Source organism: Tachyglossus aculeatus (genome assembly GCF_015852505.1).
Source record: "Tachyglossus aculeatus isolate mTacAcu1 chromosome 12 unlocalized genomic scaffold, mTacAcu1.pri SUPER_6_unloc_1, whole genome shotgun sequence".
Classification (NCBI taxonomy): Eukaryota; Metazoa; Chordata; class Mammalia; order Monotremata; family Tachyglossidae; genus Tachyglossus; species Tachyglossus aculeatus.
In genome coordinates, this window is record NW_024044828.1 from 11,611,890 (window position 1) to 11,633,328 (window position 21,439).

General features: G+C 44.5%; 1 protein-coding gene across 1 annotated transcript in view; it reads right to left on the bottom strand.

Annotated features, from left to right (window-relative positions):
- Window positions 1-21,439, bottom strand: part of CAMK1D (calcium/calmodulin dependent protein kinase ID) — a 259,065-nt gene that overhangs the window by 217,368 nt on the left and 20,258 nt on the right. The gene's annotated exons all lie outside the window — the stretch shown is intronic.

Consider the following 21,439-nt stretch of genomic DNA (forward strand, 5'->3'; position numbering starts at 1 on the left):
ATGATTGTCTGATTCTGTGTGCTTAATGAAAAACAAAACAATATAAGTCATGCAGTTTGTTCCACCTTGGTTTTATGTCTGAATTGGCTCTGGAAGTGGAATCCAGCCAGATAATGTTCCCAGGTGAAGCAGCAACTCTACTAATCACTTATATTTACTGAAGGTGGCATCATTAAGATATTGTGAAAAGTAAAGTGAAATCCCAAATATCCCAAAAGCCAATTTTTCCAGCCTCAATATTTTCTTCAGCTTAGAAATGTGAGGGACTGTTTTATGTTTTTATCTAGCACTGACTCATTTCTTGGCTTCATTCAGCAACGACTGAGGCACAATGGGGAGTTAGCTGTTTGTACACAGAGAGCTTTCCACATAAGGAAAACCACAGACCTGACTCATTTTTAATGTGTTCCATGCATATTATCAAATAAAAGCTGTGGAAAAGTCATGTTAGACTCCCGGGCTTTGGCGGTTTGGTTTACTTTCCCAGTTTTCACAGGAACTTTGGAAAATGTTAATGCCTGGAGAGAGGCAGTGTGGTCTAGTGGGTAGAATGCTGGACAGAGAACTAAGGCACCTGGGTTCTATTCTTATGACCACCGGGCAGTGACTCACAGTGAATGGCTTCAGGCGACTGGCCTCCTATAACTGAGCTCAAGTTTTGTCGTATTTGAAGTTAGAAAAACAACATTCACTCCTTACCCCCACCTCCCCCCACCAAAAAATAACGTTAGGATTAATGACATCACATCTGCAAAGCTCTTTGAGAGAAACTTGCTTCAGAACCAATGTGAGGCAGAATCATCACTATTATAAGGAATCTTCTCGTGAGGTCTTTGGAAACCTGCCTAGGGAAGGTTCCTGGGCTCCAGTTTGAAGAACCCTGGATGGCCAACAGTCAAGCGGAGCCCATCACACAGCAAGTCCGCTTCTAGGTGACCCTCATGGGACTGGGTGTAGAGAGATCTAGACAATAACCTGGGTATTTGTTTAGCACTTACTGTACGCCAAGCACTGTACTAAGAGCTGGGGTAGATGCAAGATAATCAAGTCAGGACCTGGGTTCTAATCCCAGACCTGCCTCTTGTCTGTTGGGCGACCTTGGGTAAATCAATTCACGTCTTTGTGCCTCAGTTAACTTCACCTGTAAAATGGAGATTAAATCCCCCTCCCTCTAATTTCGTTTGTGAGACCCGTGTGGGACAGGGACTGTATCCAAACTGAATATCTTGTATAATAACAATGATAGCTTTTATTAAGCACTTACTATGTGCCAAGCACTGTGTATCTACCACTACAGTTAGTACAGGGCATGGCACTTAGTAAGAACTTCACAAGTACCAATGAAAAAAGTGGGGATCACAGTTTAAGGGGGAGAGAATCAATCAATCAATCGTACTTATTGAGCGCTTACTGTGTGCAGAGAATGTACTAAGCGCTAACAATTATTTCATCTCCATTTTACAGATACGGAAACGGAGGCATGGAGAAGTTAAGAGTGGGGTGAGGGATTCAATTGCAGCAGCAGCTCCAAGGCATCCGGACCAACCGGGTCCTCTTGAACCCTCAGGTTCTCAGGGAGATCAGGTGGAGCCAGGCGTAAGTCCTAAATCTGTTTGGTCACTCTGAAGGACACTGGTGGTATCAAACCAAACCAGACCACCATGTCCACTGAAGAGTGATTTAAATCCCCAGAATGGATGGGCTCTCTCTATGGTGACCGGGCTGGAGATGATCTGGGACCTGTCTATATCCTCCGTAGCTAATGCCAAGGAATTGGGTCCTTGTCCCCAAGGACTTCTGCCAAAACTGGACCGGGCCTGCCATGGACAGGCAGTGAGTTGAACATCTTATCCCTTATCCACCAATCCCTTGCTCAAGTCTTCCCTCCAGCTTGGAACTCTCTCCCCCTTCATATCCAGCAGCCCACCACACTCTCCATTTGCATAACCCTACTAAAATCATACCTGTATTTGAGTGCTTATTGTGTGCAGAGCACTGTGCTAAGGGCTTGGGAGAATGCAATACATTCATTTTAATGTCTGTCTCCCCCATTAGATTGTAAGCTCCTTGAGAGTAGGGATCATGTCTATCAACTGTATTATACAGACAAGCAGCATGGCTTAGTGGGTAGAGCATGGGCCTGGGAGTCAGAAGGGCTTGGGTTCTAATTCTGACTCCTCCATTAGTCTGCTGTGTGACCTTGAGCAAGTCACTTCACTTCTTTGTTGCCTCAGTACCCTCAGCTGTAAAATGGGGTTTAAAACTGTGATCCCCATGAGGGACAGGGACTTTTCCCAACCCGATTTGCTTGTAGCCACCCCAGCGTTTAGTACAGTGCCTGGCATATAGTAAGCACTTAAATGTCATAATTATTATTGTTATTCTCCCAAGTGCTTAGAACACCATCCTACAAACAGTAAGCACTCAATAAATACCGCCGATTGAATGAATAGGTAAGTAATAATAATAATGATGGTGTATTTCTTGAGTGCTTACCATGTGCCTAGCACTGTTCTAAGCACTAGGGTTGACACAAGTTAATCAGGTTGTCCCACGTAGGGCTCACAGTCTTCATCCCCATTTTACAGATGAGATAACTGAGGCACAGAGAAGTTAAGTGACTTGCCCAAAGTCACACAGCTGACAAGTAGCAAAAATGTTATGGACTAGTCAATTAGATGATTGCCAGTCCAAATAAGAAGTCCATCCATTTCTATATTCTGTCTGCAACAATGAAACCAAAGGATGCTGGGAGGAATAAAGTGATAGTTGCCCTTCCTGATATGCCTCCTTAAGTTTAGAGATGAATCTTCTGCAAATCCTTAACTTTTTTCTCTATGAATAGAAAAATGTATCCAAACCCCCTTTGAATCTATGGATATCTTCCAGGGGGAACCAAGTCCCTTTTTTCGCCACTCTCCCTTTGTGAAGTGTTCCCTTGTTTTGCTTTTGAACTGTGTATGCCCTTTCACACTTTAATAATAACATCAGACCCGGCATTGTGGGATCTGGGGAAACAGCTCAGTTGTCCTGCTGACTACACACCTTATGATTATGATTATGATTATTATATTTGTTAAGCATGTACTATGTGTCAATTAATGTTCTAAGTGCTGGGGTAGACTCAAATTAATCAGGTCAGACACAGTCCCTATCCCACATGGGGCTCCATAGTCTAAGTAGGAGGGCCTGGAATGCCCTCCCTCCGCACATCCGCCAAGCTAGCTCTCTTCCTCCCTTCAAAGCCTTACTGAGAGCTCACCTCCTCCAGGAGGCCTTCCCAGACTGAGCCCCCTCCTTCCTCTTCCCCTCCTTCCTCTCCCCCTCCTCCCTCTCCCCATCCCCCCACCTTACCTCCTTCCCCTCCCCACAGCACCTGTATATATGTTTGTACGTATTTGTTTGTTTGTACTCTATTTATTTATTTATTTATTTTACTTGTACATATTTATTTTATTTTGTTAATATGTTTTGTTTTGTTGTCTGTCTCCCCCTTCTAGACTGTGAGCCTCCTGTTGGGGAGGGACCGTCTCTATATGTTGCCAACCTGTACTTCCCAAGCGCTTAGTACAGTGCTCTGCACACAGTAAGCGCTCAATAAATATGATTGAATGAATGAATGAATGAAAACAGACATTGAATCCCCATTTTGCAGATGAGGGAACTTAGGCACAGAGAAGTTAAGTGACTTGCCCAAGGTCACAGAGCAGACAAGTGGCTGAACCAGGATAAGGACCCTGGTCTTCCGACTCCCAGGCCCGGGCTCCTTCCACTAGGCCATACTTGTGATTATTTTTAAACTTCAATCACATCCCCTCTCAGCCTCCACCTTCCCACAGTGAAGAGTCCTAATCTTTTCAGTCTCTCCTACAGAAACTGCTCCATCTCCATGATCACTCTGGGGGCTCTTCTCCCTGGAACGTGCCACAGACTCAGGCCAAACTTCCAGCAGAGAAGCACACCCTCCCGACATTCCCTAGCCTCTTTCCACCAGCTTGGCCTCACGGCCCCCTTTTGCGCTCACACTCTCTTTTTCTCTCTCTTCCCGTCACCCCCATGCACAGCCTCTAGGCTCCCTGGCTCTGTGCCTATCTCAACAGCTGACTGCCACCTCTTACACTACCAGTGATCCTTCTTATATTTTCTTGCTCTGCAACCTGTTTTGTCTGGCACAGAGGAATGTGTCGAAAAATTCCTGGCTCTTCCCAAGTAAATGACCAAGGAATTTTTTTTTCAAACATCCCCCACTGGTCAGAAGATAATAACAATAAATCATCTTTGGCTTGGGATCCCTAGGCACAGAAGGATTTCTAGAGGTTAACACACACACACACACACACACACACACACACACACACACACACACTTCCTCCAGACCACACTGTACTTTAAAAAACAAACAAACAACTTTAGCAGAAGGGGTTGGCTTGGAAGTTTAAAGATTGATGTGAGCCTGACATAGGACAGGGACTGTGTCCAACCTGATCAATTTGCATCTACCCCAGTGCTTAGTACAGTGCCTGGCCCATAGGAAGCGCTTCACAAATGCCATAAAATAAAATAAAAAAGAGTTGGTAGATACAAAATCTGCCCTCAAGGAACTTACCATCCAGCACATAACCTGTCCGAGCTAACCTGCCACAGATATGGAAACCAAATAACGGAAATCTCAAGTCACTCCAAAACACCCTCCTTCTTTCTCTCAATTTCATGTTCAGGAGGCAAAGCCAAAGAAAGTGAGGCGGGGGAGGAACTATAGATGCAGACTTCTCCCCTAACACTAACAAAATGCTGATTTGTGTATTCTATTAATAATACAAAAGCCTAGCAAACTCAAATAGAACATGAATAATTCCATAAAAAGTTGAAACTAAAGCTGCATGTTTCACTATAAACTGACTCTTGCAGAGACACTCAGAATACAGTATATATTATACAGAGCTTTAAAAGGACTGAAACTGATTTTATCCCATGTTGTAGTGGGAGGGAGAGCAAACCAATGTGCAATTATATAGGGGGAGAAAAGAGAATGGCTGTGTCTACCCAATCCAAATGAAGTGGAAAATTGAGCCACTATATGGTCGATTTGCTCCACGTACTAGCCCACCCATGTTGTAGGGGAAGGGAGATCAAACCAATGTGCAATTATATAGGGGGAGAGAAAGAGAATGGCTGTGTCTACCCAATCCAAATGAAGTGGAAAATTGAGCAACTATATGGACGATTTGCTCCACGTACATAGCCCAGCTCCACCACCCAAGCCAAAAAAAATCCACTTTCAAGTTAACCTAACAGGGCACACGGACAGAGCTCTCACCTTCCAAACATAATTTCTGTTTCAGAGCAATGACCTAGCCTGAAATTTTAGACTGGGAAGATCTTAGGGAGAGCCCTCCTACATTGACAGAAGTCAGGGTTCTAATTCCAGCTCTGTCACATCTGCTGTGTGACCTGGGTAAGTCACAACTTCTTTGTGTCTCAGTTACCTCATCTGTAAAATGGGAATTAAGACTGTGAGCCCCAAATGGGACAGGAACTATGTGGGCAACCTAAGCAACTTTTATCTACCTCAGCACCTAGTTCCTAGCACGCAGTAAGAGCTTAACAAATACCATTTTTAAAAAATGATGGCGCTCCCAGGACAGTAGAAAATCCCCCACTTCAGGCAGATACAAGCCCAGGGGAAAGAAAGAATGGAAGATGAAAAAGATGGGGGAAACTCTATTAGAACATCTGCACCCCAGGTAAGATGGGGAAAATCCAGCTGAATGCACTTTACCTCCTCTGGAAGAAGTTCCAAACTGGGGTGTCGGGGACTGCTGCCACTTTGGACAGATCTGCCTGGATTTTTATACTTCTGCCTCATGTCCCATCAAGTGGCAGCAGTAACCTAGTCCTGACAATTTGGTAATCTCTTAATGCTGTCTCTCTCACCAAGGCTGAAGAGGAGAACTGGAAAATAACAAAAAATTCATAAAAAAAAAACACAAGCCCCTAACACAAAGCAGATAAGGGAACCCTTGAAAAATCTAATACCTGCAGATTATCAGGTCTGGCTCCTTTATATCCTTTTAGAAGTTTTCAAAAGTACTCAAAGTGACTTGGTAAATCTGCTAGCCATATTTAAGCCAGAGTATTTTTGAAAAGTCAGAGAGAACCCAGGTATCCCTAGAGATTGGAAAAAGGCAAAATATCAAACTCTTGTTCCCAAAGTGAGAGAAAAGATTGAAATTAACATCCCAAGAGAGTTGGATCAAATGGCAAGACTGCAACAATATTAAACCTGATTAACTTGTATCTATCCCAGTGCTTAGGATGCGCTTGACACATAGTAAGTGCTTACATTACAGGGCTGTGTCTACCCATGGATGTTAATGTAAGTGCTTACATTTAAAAAAAAAAAAAGAATATTCCCTGATTCCTTAACAGCATTCTAGCCTTCTAGCCATAATGTGTTGTGAGAACACACATTACAAGAGAACTGAGTACTTTTGTTCTGATCGGTTTGAGATGAAGACCAGGGCATGGTTGCTGTCCCTCTAAGACCTCGCTCTCCTGTTTCCCATCACCCCTACCAGGAAAGCCAGGGGAAGCAGTGGTGACATCACAATTTAACAGTGGCAACTCCACAGGGGCCCTCAGGGTCTTCTTCCTAGGCCTTTGGAGGAGACATTTGGGATTGCCAGGAGAGATGAGATAAGCAGGGAAGCCAGGGCCCTGAGGGAGAAGATTCCATCTGCTGTTTTCCTGGATGCCTGCTAGGAACCAGGCTAAGAGCTGGAATGAGGGGTGGTGGTGAGGGAGGGGCATATCTCAGCAGGGACTAGAGCCAAAGTGGCAAGACAGACAGTAGGGAAGTTAGAGCCAAAGAAGATGAGTTATTAAGGCCTGGGCCACTGTTGCTGCTTTCTCCTAGCTGCTGGGCTGGTGTAGCTGTACAAGCTTGAGTGTGATCTAATCAATGTGGAGCAGTGAAGGGGTTAGGTGGGGGGGAGACTGGGGCCTCTCAGACAGGAAAGGAAGCAAAGATTCAGAGGTGGGAGAGGAAAAACCAAGTGCAGGGCATCAATAAGAAGTCAACTTGACCTGGAAAAGAGGGTGCAAGTTGGTGGAATTAGAGAAGGAGGGTATGCAGGATTTGGGGTGGGGGGGGCGTTGCAAGAAAAAGAGAGCTTTGAGGGCTATGCTTAGAAGTTCAGGCTGTTGTGGTCTAGAGGAAAGAGTATGGGACTGGGAGTCAGAGGACTGGGGTTTTAATCCCTGTTCTGCTGCGTGCCCGCTGTGTGATCTTGGACAAGTCACTTAACTTCTCTGTGTTTCAGTGTTCTCATCTGTAAAATGGGGATTAAATTGTGCACACTCCTAATTCAACTGAGAGCCGCAAGTGGGACTGAGACAATCCAACCTGATGAACTGTCTACCCCAGTGCTTAGTACAGTGTTTGGAACATAGCAAGCATTTAACAAATACCAAAATTATTATCATTACTAGTTCCCCTCTTAGGGTCAACCATTATTACACTGGTAAAAAAACAAATTTGATTGACTCTCCCCTCAAATAATAATTACGGTTCTTGTGTTTACTATGTGCCAAGCAGAGTTCTAAGAGCTGGGGTAAGATACAAGTTCATTCAATCATATTTATTGAGCGCTTTCTGTGTGCAGAGCACTGTACTAAGCACTTAAGTTGGACACAGTCCCTGTCCCACATGGGGCTCACACTCTGATCCCCACTTTACAGATGAGAAAACTGAGGCCCAGAGAAGTTAAGTGGCTTGCCCAGGGTCACACAGCGGACATGTGGTGGAGTCAGGATTAGAACCCAAGACCTTCTGACTCCCAGGGCCGTGCTATATCCACTAAGCCACGCTGTTTCTTAAGCTCCTTGTGAGTGGGGAACATGTCTACAAACTCTTTAGTATTATAATCCCCTAAGATCTAGTACAGTACTCTGTACACAGAAGACTAAATACAATTAATTGATTGATTTATACCCATAGGAAACTAGGAACCACCAGCCTTCTGGCCTTGGAAGGCTTGATCCAAGCAGTCTGCACTGAGTTTCTGTTACACTGGGTTAACTCTGAATCAATTCATTAATATTTTACCCAGAACTCATTTGTAACTGCTTATAGACCACTGCTTCCAGTAAACATATGGGAACTTCAATCAATTGATAATAGTATTTTTTGAGCACTTACTGTGTGCATAGCAATACTAAGCACATGGAAAAGTATGATACAATAGAGCTGGCAGGCTCAATCCCTACCCACAAGAAGTTTACAGCTTATAGAGAAGCAGCATGGCTCAGTGGAAAGAGCCCAGGCAGAGGTCATGGGTTCTAATCCTAGGTTCTGCCACTTGTCAGCTGTGTGACTTTGGGCAAGTCACTTAACTTCTCTGTGCCTCAGTTACCTCATCTGTAAAATGGGGATGAAGACTGTGAACCCCAAGTGGGACAACTTGATTACCCTGTATCTACCTCAGCTCTTAGAACAGTGCTTGGCACATAGTAAGCGCTTAACAAATGCCAACATGATTATTATTATTATTATTATTATTATTATTATAAAGGGAGGCAGGCATTAAAATAAATTTCACAGAGTGGAAATGGTGGAGCTACCTCCTTCCCCACCCCACAGCACTTGTATATATTTCTACAGATTTATTACTCAATTTATTTTACTTGTACATATTTACTATTCTATTTTGTTAATGATGTACATATAGCCATAATTCTATTTGTTCTGACGATTTTGACACCTGTCTACATGTTTTGTTTTGTTGTCTGTCTTCCCCTTCTAGACTGTGAGCCCGTTAGGTAGGGACCATCTCTATATGTTGCCGACTTGTACTTCCCAAGCGCTTAGTACAGTACTCTGCACACAGTAAGTGCTTAATAAATATGATTGAATGATAAGAATATAAGTACAGAGGAGCTGAGGTGAGCATCAAAATGCTTAAGGGGCACATTGCCAAGGCCATAGTCCAAAGCATAGGGGAGGGCATATATAGGTGAATTTTAAATTCTTTTATAGTTTTAAACACTTTTACTGTTCCTTATTCAGTGCTAATGAACTGCTTTAATAAAACAATGTGATTCTGGTTGAAGGCATTTGCCTAGCTTTCCGGGCATCAAATCTTAGCTGCATTATGGCATGGTAAATCAATCAGCCTTATTTATTAAGTGCTTCCTCTGCTTAGAACATTGCACTAAGACGTGGGGAGAATACAACAGAATTAGCAGACAGGATTCCTGCCCTTAAGGAGCTGACAGATTACCACTGGGTTCCCCTATTCTTCTACTGTGTTCCATCCCAATCTAGCAATGTAATAGCACTTCATGGGAGGAATGACCATGGGAGGTGATACTAAGCCATTAAATGGCTCGGAAACATGACCATGGATACTGGAGTCAGCTAAGGGAAAAGGAATAAGGAAAGTGAAAGAGTGCAAGATGTCATGGTTCAATTCCCACACAACTCCAAAGTCATCCCACAGCACCCAGTATGACCCAAGGAAGAAAATAGTGTGGATGTAGACCTTTGGCCATCAATGTGATGGAGGGGAAAAAAGCTCCCTTATTTCTTTTCCTGTCTTCCCAAAAACTCCTTCAGCAAAACTGCCAGACAACATTAATGTTTTAGCCTCAATATTCAAACAACCCCAGATGGAATATAACATTAGCAAAGTACCATACCTTCTGAGAAGCCTGAATTCCATACGCTCATTACATTTCTTTACCCCAGATATAGCAAGAGTTAACGGTCCCTTAAAATTTTTCTTTTCCAGGGTTCTCTCACACAAAATTGCTTCTTAACATTCAGCAATCTGGAATAAGTAGAAACTTTCAATCACACCCACGAATGTCACCTAGGCAAACATCTAAATTAAGGGCAACTACATTAGCCTGTCTGTAATGCAATCACTTCAACCTTTGCAGTGAAGAATACATTAAGCAGAATAAACCTCTACACTTGCATCCTGCGGAATACACCACAAAACCGGCTTGGACACAGTTCACAGGCACTTCTGCAGCTTTTTGCAGGGACTTATACCAGAAATCACAGAGAGGAGGAGTACCCTAAGCCTCCACTGGAAAATTTAGGCTCTTTCACTTCCAAAGTCAGAAATGTCTGTGTGAAGATTCCTGGCATCCCACCAAGCTGAGGTGTGAAGAAACTCAAAAGAGAGAAAAGCCACAAAATCAAAGGCCAAGTCAACTCATCCCAGGGGTGAATCATCAGCATTTAGAGTGGGCCAATGTGAAATAAATCATCAGGCAACTAGAGGGATGTAAGGACTGAAACAACTCAGCAGAATTCAGCCTTTACTGAAAAGCATGAGAATATAAACCACCAGATTATTATCCTGACCCGGCCTCCCCAGTCCACTATTAAGTGTATAATGGCTAAAAAGTCATGGATTGAGGGATTGGTAGAGATGGCAATGATTGCCAAATTTTCTGATACTGTTGTTCTCTTGAGGTCCTCTGGGACCACCTTACCCATCACCCTAGACTATAAGCGACTTGGGATCAGTGCTTAGTACAGTGCCTTAGCGCTTAACAAATACCACCATCATATCCACCATGTCTATTGTCATCTCTCAAGCACTTAGTACAGTGCTATGCACAGAGGTGCTCAATAAATAGTAGTGATTGATCACAACTGCACCTAAAATAGCAGAGTGGCAGAAGATCCTTACTGCTGAGAAGGGCGAAACACCTTTCCTTTGTTTCACTCAGGATCAGTCGATGGTATCTATTGAGTGTTTACTATGTGCAGAGCATTGTACTAAGCACTTGGGAGATCAGTACAACACAGTTGGGATACATGTTCCTTACCCACAAGGAGTTTACAGTCTAGAGGGGGAGACAGATATTTAAATAAACTATGGATATTCATTTATTCAGTCATTTATTGAGGGTATTTATTGTGTTCAGAGCACTGTACTAAGCCCTTAGGAGAGAACAATACAATGATAAACTGACATATTCCCTACTTACAGTGAGTTTACAGTCTAGGGTGGTGGGAGGAGAATGTGGGCAAAGAGACAAGATCAAGGTACATTGAGTAGATTAGAGATAGAGGAGTGAAGTGTACTGGCTGGGTTGTAGTAGGAAATCAGCGAGGTAAAATAAGAGAGAGCAAGGTGATTGTCTGCTATACAGAATTTCTAATTTGATGTGGAGGTGGGTCAGCAACCACGGCAAAATAAGTGCCCTCAAATATCTTACAATATAGCTGGGGTGGGGGGAGGGAGAGAGAAAGAGAGAGAGAGAGAGAGAGAGAGAGAGAGAGAGAGAGTCTGTCTCTCTCCAGGATCTTTGGAGGGAGGTAGATTAGGAAGGGATTACCCCTGCTTGTTTCACTAGGCCACACTGCTCCCCAAAATTTACCCTTAGATACAGGCACATTTCAGTCATATGACCACATCCAACTGTGAATTTGGCCACATCTCCCCATCAGAACCATAAATCATGGTTCAGAGCCGCACTGTGATCTGTGAAACTGCACTTGAGAGAGAATGGCTTTAATCATCACTTTCTGCTCTCTTATTTTCATGCTGACCTATTAGCTCAGGGTGAATTTCTGCCTAGAAAATAACGCTTTAGGGTCTTTTACTTTAGAAATAACAACAACATGCCTTTGGCTTTGCTATTTCTCATCCTGTAATTCTTGGAAATGCAGTGTGGCGGGCACATTACAAACAGCTTGTTTAACGAATCTGGTGCCTTTTCAGCATGCCTCATTTCACACCCTCAATCCCCAGGGTTTTTTGGTAGTTCCTCCACTGTTCCATGTCTCAGAGATTTTCCTCCCAGCTACTTCCCTGACCTGAAGTTTGGTCTAGACAGCAGCGATACCAAGGATTTAGGGGCCTATACGATAGAAGTGGGCTGAGCAGCTTCCCCAGATAATCGCTGGGTCTTCCTTTTGACCCAGGTGACCATATAATAATAATGATGGCATTTGTTAAGCACTTAGTATGTGCAAAGCACTGTTCTAAGTGCTGGGAGGGACACAAGGTGATCAGGTTGTCCCACGTGGGGCTCACATTCTTAATCCCCACTTTACAGATGAGGTAACAGGCTCAGAGAAGTGAAGTGACTTGCCCAAGGTCACACAGCAGACATGTGGCAGAGCCAGGATTAGAACCCATGACCTCTGACTCCCAAGCCCATGCTCTTTCCACTGAGCCACGCTGCTTTTCTAAGCATATGACCACCAGAGACAGGGAGAGGTCAGCACAGTTTTGGACTCTTGAGGTAGTCCCAGAGGGCAGCTAAATCCTTTTAAAGCAGGTTCCTGGAGGGCATCCCTAACTCTCAGCAGCCACAGGATACCCAGAAGTTGGACCTTGAGATGCCTCCCCTTGACACTCCCTCCCATTGAAACAAGCACCTGTGAGGAATGGAAGGAACATACTGTCCCCCACATGAGTTAGTTGCGGTATTTACTAAGCCCTTTCTATGTGCCCAGCCTTGTGCTATGCACATGGATCTGACAACCTAGGTAGGGGTAGATAGAGAAAAACAACAGTTAAAATGGATTGCAAACAACAAACATTAGCAGAGTCAACAAAACAAAAAGGAGCCAACAATGCAATGACAAGGAAAGGAAGACTTCTTTTAAGTGGTGGCCCTCAGACTCACTCTCAGACTCCCCACTGTGCCAGGCAAACAATCTCTGCACGGCTCCCAAGAGGTGTTCCTGCACTCCCACAGAGAACTGGACTCAATCAAAGAGTTGCAGCCCAGAGAAATATAATGGAAATTAGGTAGCAAATTGCTCCCAGACCAGTCTTACCGAGGTGTTACAGTGCAAGGGGCTAGAGAGGAGGGAGGCACCTCTCTATGCTGGTTTCCAAAGAGGAGTGTTTTTGGGTGGTTGTTTTTTTTAAAAAAAAAATGGTATTTGGTATGTGCTTACTTTGTGCCAGATAATGTACTGAGCGCTAGAATAGAGACAAAATAATCAGGTTGGATACAGTCCATGTTGCACTTGGGGCTCATAGTATCAGTCCCCATTTTACAGAAGAGGTAACTGAGGTGCAGAGAAGTTTAGTGTCTTGCCCAAGATCACAGAGCAAGCAAGTGGCAGAACCACTATTAGAACCCAGGTCTTCTGACTCCTGGGCCCCAGCTCTTTCCACTAGACCACACTTAGTTCTCACTACTTCCTGTTTCTCTCAGTTGGATCCCAGGAATGAGAGGTAATCTTACTATGAGAGGAATGACACAAAGGGGAGGGCCTGGGTGTCCTGGGATAGGGAAAAAATTAGGATGCTTCCAGTTGAGATAAAAAAATCCAAACTTCGGAAAATGTAAGGCATCAATCCATCAATGGTACTTTTGAGAGCTTACTGTGTGCAGAGCACTGCATGTAGTAAGTATACTTGAGAATGTATAGGACAAAAGAGTTTTGGTAGGCATGATCCCTGTCCTCAAGAAGCTGACAATCTAACAGAGGAGAGAGACCTTAAGCTAAATTACAGAGACAGGAAGTAGCGGAGTGTAAGGATATGTTCATAAACATGTGCTGCTCTTTGAAATGTGAATCCCCGGGAACTGTAAAGCTTGCCTTTTTTAATAGTCGTAGGAGAGGTGATGTTATACAATCTTGGAATCTTTTTTTTTTAAACCATGGGGGAAGAGTAAATGAATGTCAGTCCGAGATTGGGATCCTCCAATCTCCCCATTTCACTAGTCTTGCCTTCCTTTCACTTACAGCAGCTTTATGAAGACAGTCAGCAATGATAATAATTGTGGTATTTGCTAATGACTTACTATGTGTCAAGCAATGAACTAAGCTCTGGAGTAGGTACAAGTTAATCAGATCCCGCATGGTGTTTGCACTCTTAAGTAGGAAGGAGAATAGGTATTGGATTCCCATTTTGCAGAAGTGGGAACTGAGGCCCAGAGAAGTTAAGCAATTTGCCCAATGTCACACAGCAGACAAATACCTCAAATGCTGATACTGTACCCTTTTCTGCACTCTTATTCTGCAACCCACTTCTCTGGACTCAGAATCACATAACTCCTTGATTAAAAAAAGTACAAATGGCCAAAGCATTTTCTCCACTGTTAGAACACCAGACCTTAAAACCATTGTTTACGGGGCATTTGGTTTCTGTGTTTGGAGAGGTAAAATAATCCCATTCAAACTAAATCTGTTCTTCCCACCCCTCTTCAGCAGGTTGAGAGTTTGCCTGCCTAAAGAAAGAAACAAAACAGCTTTAGAATAATCCAAGCTTGGGCGAACCAGACCGCCAACATTAAGCAAGCCTGCCAACTAGTCCAAACCACTAAGTCCTTCAAATCTGGCCAGACCTACTGTTGCCCATTGAGATGGACAATCCTCTTAGGCTGGTATGGACAAATATACTTGGCCGCTTATAACAGGTATTTAGCTTTGATAACTTGGAATGGGCAAAAGACGCTAATAAACAACTGTTTGGACCATGCCAGCACTAAAAGAAGCCTGGCTATTTCTCTTCATTCCATTTTCTCCCGCTAATTACCCACCATAAGGAATCGCTGAAACTCAATTCACAAAAATACCCATAGCAAGTAGCACGTGCTTGTATCAAAAAACTCCACCTCCCTGGCTGTTGAACCATCAGAAAGGTAGGCGCAAACTCTTCTTGCAGAGGATTTCAGCTTGGTCTGCCGCTTTGGAAAAGTTAATTAAAAGTGAGATTTCCAAAGACTGCAGATGAATGGGGATGAACTACGGGATGCAGGCGAGAGTCGAATAGCCTTTAAGATTAGGTAAACACAGCTGCACAGCGGGCTCAGCACTGCTGAATGAAACTCTGCTCCTCCCTAGGGCTGGAAGCAGGAGGTTTACCAACCGAAACCTCAGAGAGCCGTGGGCTGCTGGACCTCAAGCCTCCAACAAAGAGACCGCTCTGCCGACAGCTGGCGGTGGGGTGGTCTCAAAAAGACGACCCTGCGGATCCAACCCAGCCACTTCCTGCTGCCTAAAGCGATGGTGAAAGGTGGCACCTGCAGGGCCCCGTTAAAGACATCTTTCTATGCCCCTTCGCCACTTGCTATTCACCCCATCCCCTGTCCCACGGCACTTCTGTACATATCCTCACACCCTGCCATTTCCCTTATCTGTATTTTATTTTAATAACCATCTCTGAACTCACTACAGACAGGGATTGGGTCTCCCTACTGCTTTGTACAATGCTCTGTACACAGTAAGCGCTCAATATATACCACTGATTGATGGATTTCATAAAGCCTCCTCCAAAGATAATCATTTCCAGTGGGAATATGTTTCTCAGTCTACGAAGAGGAAAATATGTATTACTGTCAATGAAATGAAAATGAAAAGCCAGCAGGAATTTTTGAAGGTCCTGAAGAAATTGGCCAAAGAATTAAAAGAATTAAAAAGCAAGAAACTGATTCCAGCAGAGGTAAAATTACTTTCCTGATGAAACACAGTGTGGAATAGATTCTTTCAAGATTGCTTCCCACAGCACTTACATACATAACTGTAATTTATTTCTATGTCTGTCTCCCACTCTAGACTGTAAGCACCTTGTACTGTTTTATTGTACTCTTCCAAGCTCCTAATACAGAGCTCTGCACACAGTGGGCACTCAGTACCACTGATTGATTATTATTTGCATCCTCTGGATTGTAAGTTCATTGTGAGCAGGGAATGTGCCTACCAACTCTGTTATATTGTACTCTCCCAGGAGCTTAGAACAGTCCTCTACACACAGTAGGCACTCAATAAATATGATTGCTTCCAGGGCAAGAATTCCTTCAGGACCCATCTTGTGCTGTTTTCCAGTTGATTCATTCACCTCCTGTTGGGGGATTAGGTCAGGAAAATGCACCCCTGATTGGACCTCCGGGCTTACATGGAACCCCCAAACCAAAAGGGCAGCCAAAGCTCTGACAAGAATCTGATTAAAGAATCTGGTCCCACATCCCAGAGCCCTGATAATTCCTGCCTGGAGAGTGGAGACATGCATCTCCGTCATTCTAGGACAAGAGCAGCTGTCATTCGTTGGTCTGAAGTTAAGTTTGCTTCTTTTGTGGAATGACCAACCCAGGAAAATCCATAAGGAAAACTCCCAAAAAGCAAGTTCAAATGGACCAAAAACCACCCAAATTCATCCTTTCACCCACATCCATTCTTATCTACCATATCACTTCCACTCATGTTTCTAAATTGGACGTTCTCCTGAGCACCGAGCCCCAGTGAATCAAACTAGCTGATTACTCACAGAGTTGATCATCTCTAACCTTAGTGTCTCCCACCCCAAACTCTGCACAGCTCAGTTAATCAATCAGTAGCATTAAGTGCAGAGCACTCTACTAAGCACTGGGCGATTACAACAGAATTTGTGGACATGATCCCTGATATGACAGACCCTTGAGGATATCATATTCCTCCTGAGCATGAATGATTGCTGACGTTCAGAACCACAGGAACTGTGGTATGAGTATGAGCCCGTTGTTGGGTAGGGACTATGTTGCCGACTTGTACTTCCCAAGTGCTTAGTACAGTAAGTACTCAATAAGTACGACTGAATGAGTGAGAAGCCGCTGGAATGGAAGTACTTCAAATATAAGCTCGGTGTGGGGAGGGAACATGTCTACTAACTCTGTTATTTTGTGCTCTCCCAAGAGCTTAGTACAGTGCTCTGCACAAAGTAAGCGCTCAGTAAATACTACTGATTGATTGATTGTTAAGGCCTACAACAGGGGGAAGAGGGGGAATTCAGAAGTAGAGCAGTGAGCACCAGAAGAAACGACTCTCCATCCATAGCTTGCGTGAAAATATGAACCGCCACATCTAACCCTGTGCTATCTCCCACCTTGGCCTAATGCCAGTTGGAAAGGAGCCTGGGAAGACAAGAGAGTAGAGGTAACAGCCCAGAGCAGGAGCAGCTTTCTCACCACCTTCTCAGTCCTCTTCCCTAAAAGGAATAGTTCAAACAGGACACAGATGACAAGGACATCAATGCTGTCAGAGATGATTTCCATATAAATATAAAACTTCGGAACCGATGGACATTAGCACTTAGCAGGCGATAGCTGGATGATAGCCAACCAGGAAAGGGCACGTTACTAAAACTGGCCTGGAGGTTTCCAGGAGAATCAGCAGACATAGATACAGTAGAAGAAGAGGAGGAAGGAAGATGGGCAGAGAGTCACAATAGCAGACCTTAGGCATGTTGTGAGCGGGGAACGTGACTACCAATGCTGTTATCCTACACTGTCCCAAGCGCTTAGTACAGTGCTCTGCACAAAGTAAGCACTCAATATGATTGATTGAGCTAGCTGAGCTGCACAGGAGGCACTACTCATTTTTTCTATGATTTTGTTGTGCCACCAGTAAACTGAAGAGAGCTACCCCTGCCACCTCCCAGATGCATGTGGAAGGTTAACAGCAAAATGTTCCCAAAGCATCCTGCCATCCTCAGAGGGAAAACACTGCATGCAATTTGAGCAAATGAATGCATTCAGCTCTTCCTTAACATGTATTTTCACTCCGCATTTGGAATAGAAGCCTGTGAGGGTAAATAGGGAATGTTCATTCTCCAGCACACAATGTGTGTACTACAATGCATGTACTGTCTTTTCCTTTATGCAATTCCTACATTACAGGGAAACAGAGTGCATAAGGGAAGCAGCACGGCTTAGTGGGTAGAGCATGGACCTGGTTGGGTGCTAAACCCGGCTCCACCACTTGTCTGCTGTGTGTCCTTTGGCAACTCATTTAACTTCTCTGTGCCTCAGTTACCTCATCTATAAAATGGGGATTAAGACCATAAGCCCCATGTGGGACAGGGACTGTGTCCAACCTGATTAGCTTATATGTACCCCAGTACTTAGGACAGTGCTTAACACATAGTAAGCACTTAACATTCAATCGAATTTATTGAGCACCGACTGTTTGCAAAATGCTCGAGGGAGTACAATATAAAAACAGACACATCCCTGCCCCCAACGAGCTCACAGTCTAGAGGGGGAGACAGACATTAATATAAACAGGTAAATAAACTATAGATATAAAAGCATGTGCTATGGGGATGGGAGGGAGGATGAATGAAGGAGCAAATATGAGTGGTGCAGAAGGGAGTGGGAGAAGAGGAGAGGAGAGATTAGACAGGGAAGGCTTCTTGGAGGAGTTGTGCCTTCAATAAGGTTTTGAAGTGGGGGAGAGCAATTATCTGTCCACCACGGCACCCAAGCTTCATCCCTCTCCACCAGCACAGGGATGGGAGGGAGGTGGTAACAGAGACTGTGAAAGTGGAAGGAGAGGGGTCAGTACCCAGGACAGGCCCTTTTCTTCTGCTTGCTTAGTAGTCAAAATATGAATCTATAGTGTTAAATTGTTAACAGATTATAGGTTTGTCTTTCCATCTGGGGCTGGGCAATGGAAACACTCAATAAATAGCTTGGATGATGTTGATGCAGCAGTTTTAAGGTCAGAGCCCCACAGGGGCTGAAATGCCAGGGCCCAGATGGTTGGGCTCAAACCCAACAACCTGCAATGTTTCCATCCGGCCCAGTCACCCCGGGGCAGGTTACTCCTGAGCTGCTGGAACACCTCAAGGGCACCTACAGAGACAGCGGGGCCTGGGTACCAGAGGACCTGAGTTCTAATCCCAGCTCTTCCAATTGCCTGCTGGGTGACCCTGAACAGGTCACTTAGAGAAGCAGCGTGGCTCAGTGGAAAGAGCCCAGGCTTTGGAGTCAGAGGTCATGGGTTCGAATCCCGGCTCTGCCACATGTCTGCTGTGTGACCTTGGGCAAGTCACTTCACTTCTCTGAGCCTCAGTTACCTCATCTGTAAAATGGGGATTAAGACTGTGAGCCCTATGTAGGACAACTTGATCACCTTGTATCCCCCCCAGCGCTTAGAACAGTGCTCTGCACATAGTAAGCGCTTAACAAATGCCATCATTATTATTATTATTAACTGCTCTGGGCCTCAGTTCCCACTGGTGAAAAATGGGGAGTCAATGAACCTGCTTTCCCTCCGACTTTGACTGTGAGCCCCATGTGGAACAGGGACTGTGTTCGATCTGATTAACTTGGATCTATCCCAGTGCTTAGAACAGAGCTGGACATTTAGTAAGTGTTTAATAATAATAAGCATTTAGTACAGAACCTTGCACACAGTAAGCAATTAAATATTATTATTATTATGATATTATTATTATGGTAATCGTAACAATCGCACTTGCAATACTGCAACAGGGTCCCAGATGCCCATCCCCAAGAGCCAAATCCCCGGGGGAGCATGATTTAGGTGGAGTGAGGGGGCCTCCCCTGCCCCAGCCCCAGATTGAACCTGAGCCCTTTCAGGGCTCTTACCCAACCCAACAGCACAGCACACTTTACAACCTTGGTTTAGATTGCCCATCTACGCCCTGTTTTTCTAAAGGAGAAACCAGGCACAGAATGCTTAAACAACTGAACTGGCAATGAATCCGAGAGTCCCCTCCCCACACCTAATGAGTCCCCAATCTAAATAGCCGGTCACTCTCCAACACAAAGAGCTGATTCTGTAAGTGGAGAGGCCATCAGACAACAGACAGCTATGGACAAGGTGGGGACAAAAGGATTGTGCTGCCCTCATCCTTAGCCCTGGACTCTTGATCTTGATGTTCTCTCCAATGACCTTATAAGAAATTCAACACAGAATCACATGGCAGGCAGTTTCAGAGCAGAAAATGATAGAACGCTTCCTCTTCTAGGAACTCAATAATAATAATAATAATGAAACTGCACAGACTTTGGAGGAGGGGAGTTGATGAATACTTTACAGTAGCAGCCAAGAATGTAGATGATGCACTTAGATTGTGAGCCCATGTGGGACTGAAACTGTGTCCAACCAAATTATCTTGTGTCTTAATCCCCATTTCATAGAAGAGGTAACTGAGGCCCAGAGAAGTTAAGTGATTTGCCCAAGGTAACACAGCAAACAGGTGGCAGACTGGGACTAGAACCCAGCAGCATGACCTGGTGGAATGAGCACCAGCCTGGGAGTCAGAGGAACTGGGTTCTAATCCTGGCTCTGCCAAATGCTTGCTGTGTGACCTTCGGCAAGTCACTTAACTGCTCTGGCCTTCAGTTCTCTTTTTTCTCTTTTCTCTTTTTGTCCTTCCTACTTAGACCGTGAACTCCATGTGGGACATGGACTGTGTCCAACCCGATTACATTGTATCTACCTCAGCGCCTAGAACAGTGTTTGACCCATAGTAAGCACTTAACAAATACCATATAACAAACAAACCCACTTCTGACTCCTAGGCCCTTGCTCTATCCACCAGGCCCCGCTGCTTCTCTACGGAGTTGTGATGTTTGGTCCAGTCGGGAATGGAAATCACTTTGGAGTCGAAGTAAAAACAAAGCGTGAGTGGATATAGTTGTAAGGTAGGTATTCAGCATAAAAAGACGATGTCCAGATGTGGGGAAAGGGGAAGACAGAGAAACCCTGGATATTTGTGAAAGCCCCTTTGCTGCCTGGATGAGGCAGGTAGAACCAGCCTTTGGTAATCAATCAATCACAATGGGCTTCCTTTCTTCCCAGCTCAATCAATCAGTGGTAATGATTGAGCACATACTGTCTGCAGAACACTGTACTGTGCATTTGGGAGAGTACAACAGAGTTGGTAAACACATTCCCTGCCCACAGTGAGCTTACAGTCTCATCTTATGCCTACTTTGCACCTAGTAAACACCTAATGAATACTATTACTACTACTTACAGCTGTAAAGGGGAAGCAGTGTGGCATAGTGGAAAGAGTCCCAGAGCGGTTGGTTGGGGGAGCTCTCGATCATAAGCTCATCATGGACAGGGAACGTTTCTGCAACTGTATCATCTACTCTCCCAAGCACTTAGTGCAGTGTTCTGCACATAGTAAGCATTTGATAAATATCATCGATTGAACTGCGAGGAAAGGAAGGAGGCAAATGGCCCATTGCTTCAGGCCCACCAGAGCTGAAGATTCCAGGCTGTAATGCAAGCACTCCCATATCAATCAGCTGGAGGCTTCCTAACAAAGGAATTGGGTATGAGTGGGTGTCTCTGCCTCCTTGCCCTCCTCCTCCTTTCACTATCACCCAGAACAAATATCACACACTCCTAGGAGCCTGGAACTGCTCTGGGAAACCCATCCATTTAACTGCCACTACTGCCTTTCAGGAGTTTACAGTCTAACTCCTACAACTGGACAAACAAGCAGGTCCAAAAAGGAGTGAACTTCCTACAGATTGGGCAGAAGGGCTGTTGCAGGACAGCTGAGTTGGGAATTGAATAGATAATCTATCTCCCACTTAACTGAATTGCAGATCTTCTTCAATATCAACATCAGTATCTGGGTCATCGCATGCTAACCATGGAATGTCCCTTGTTATGTCCACTCTATGAGTCAAGCAACAATTTGTCCCGGGA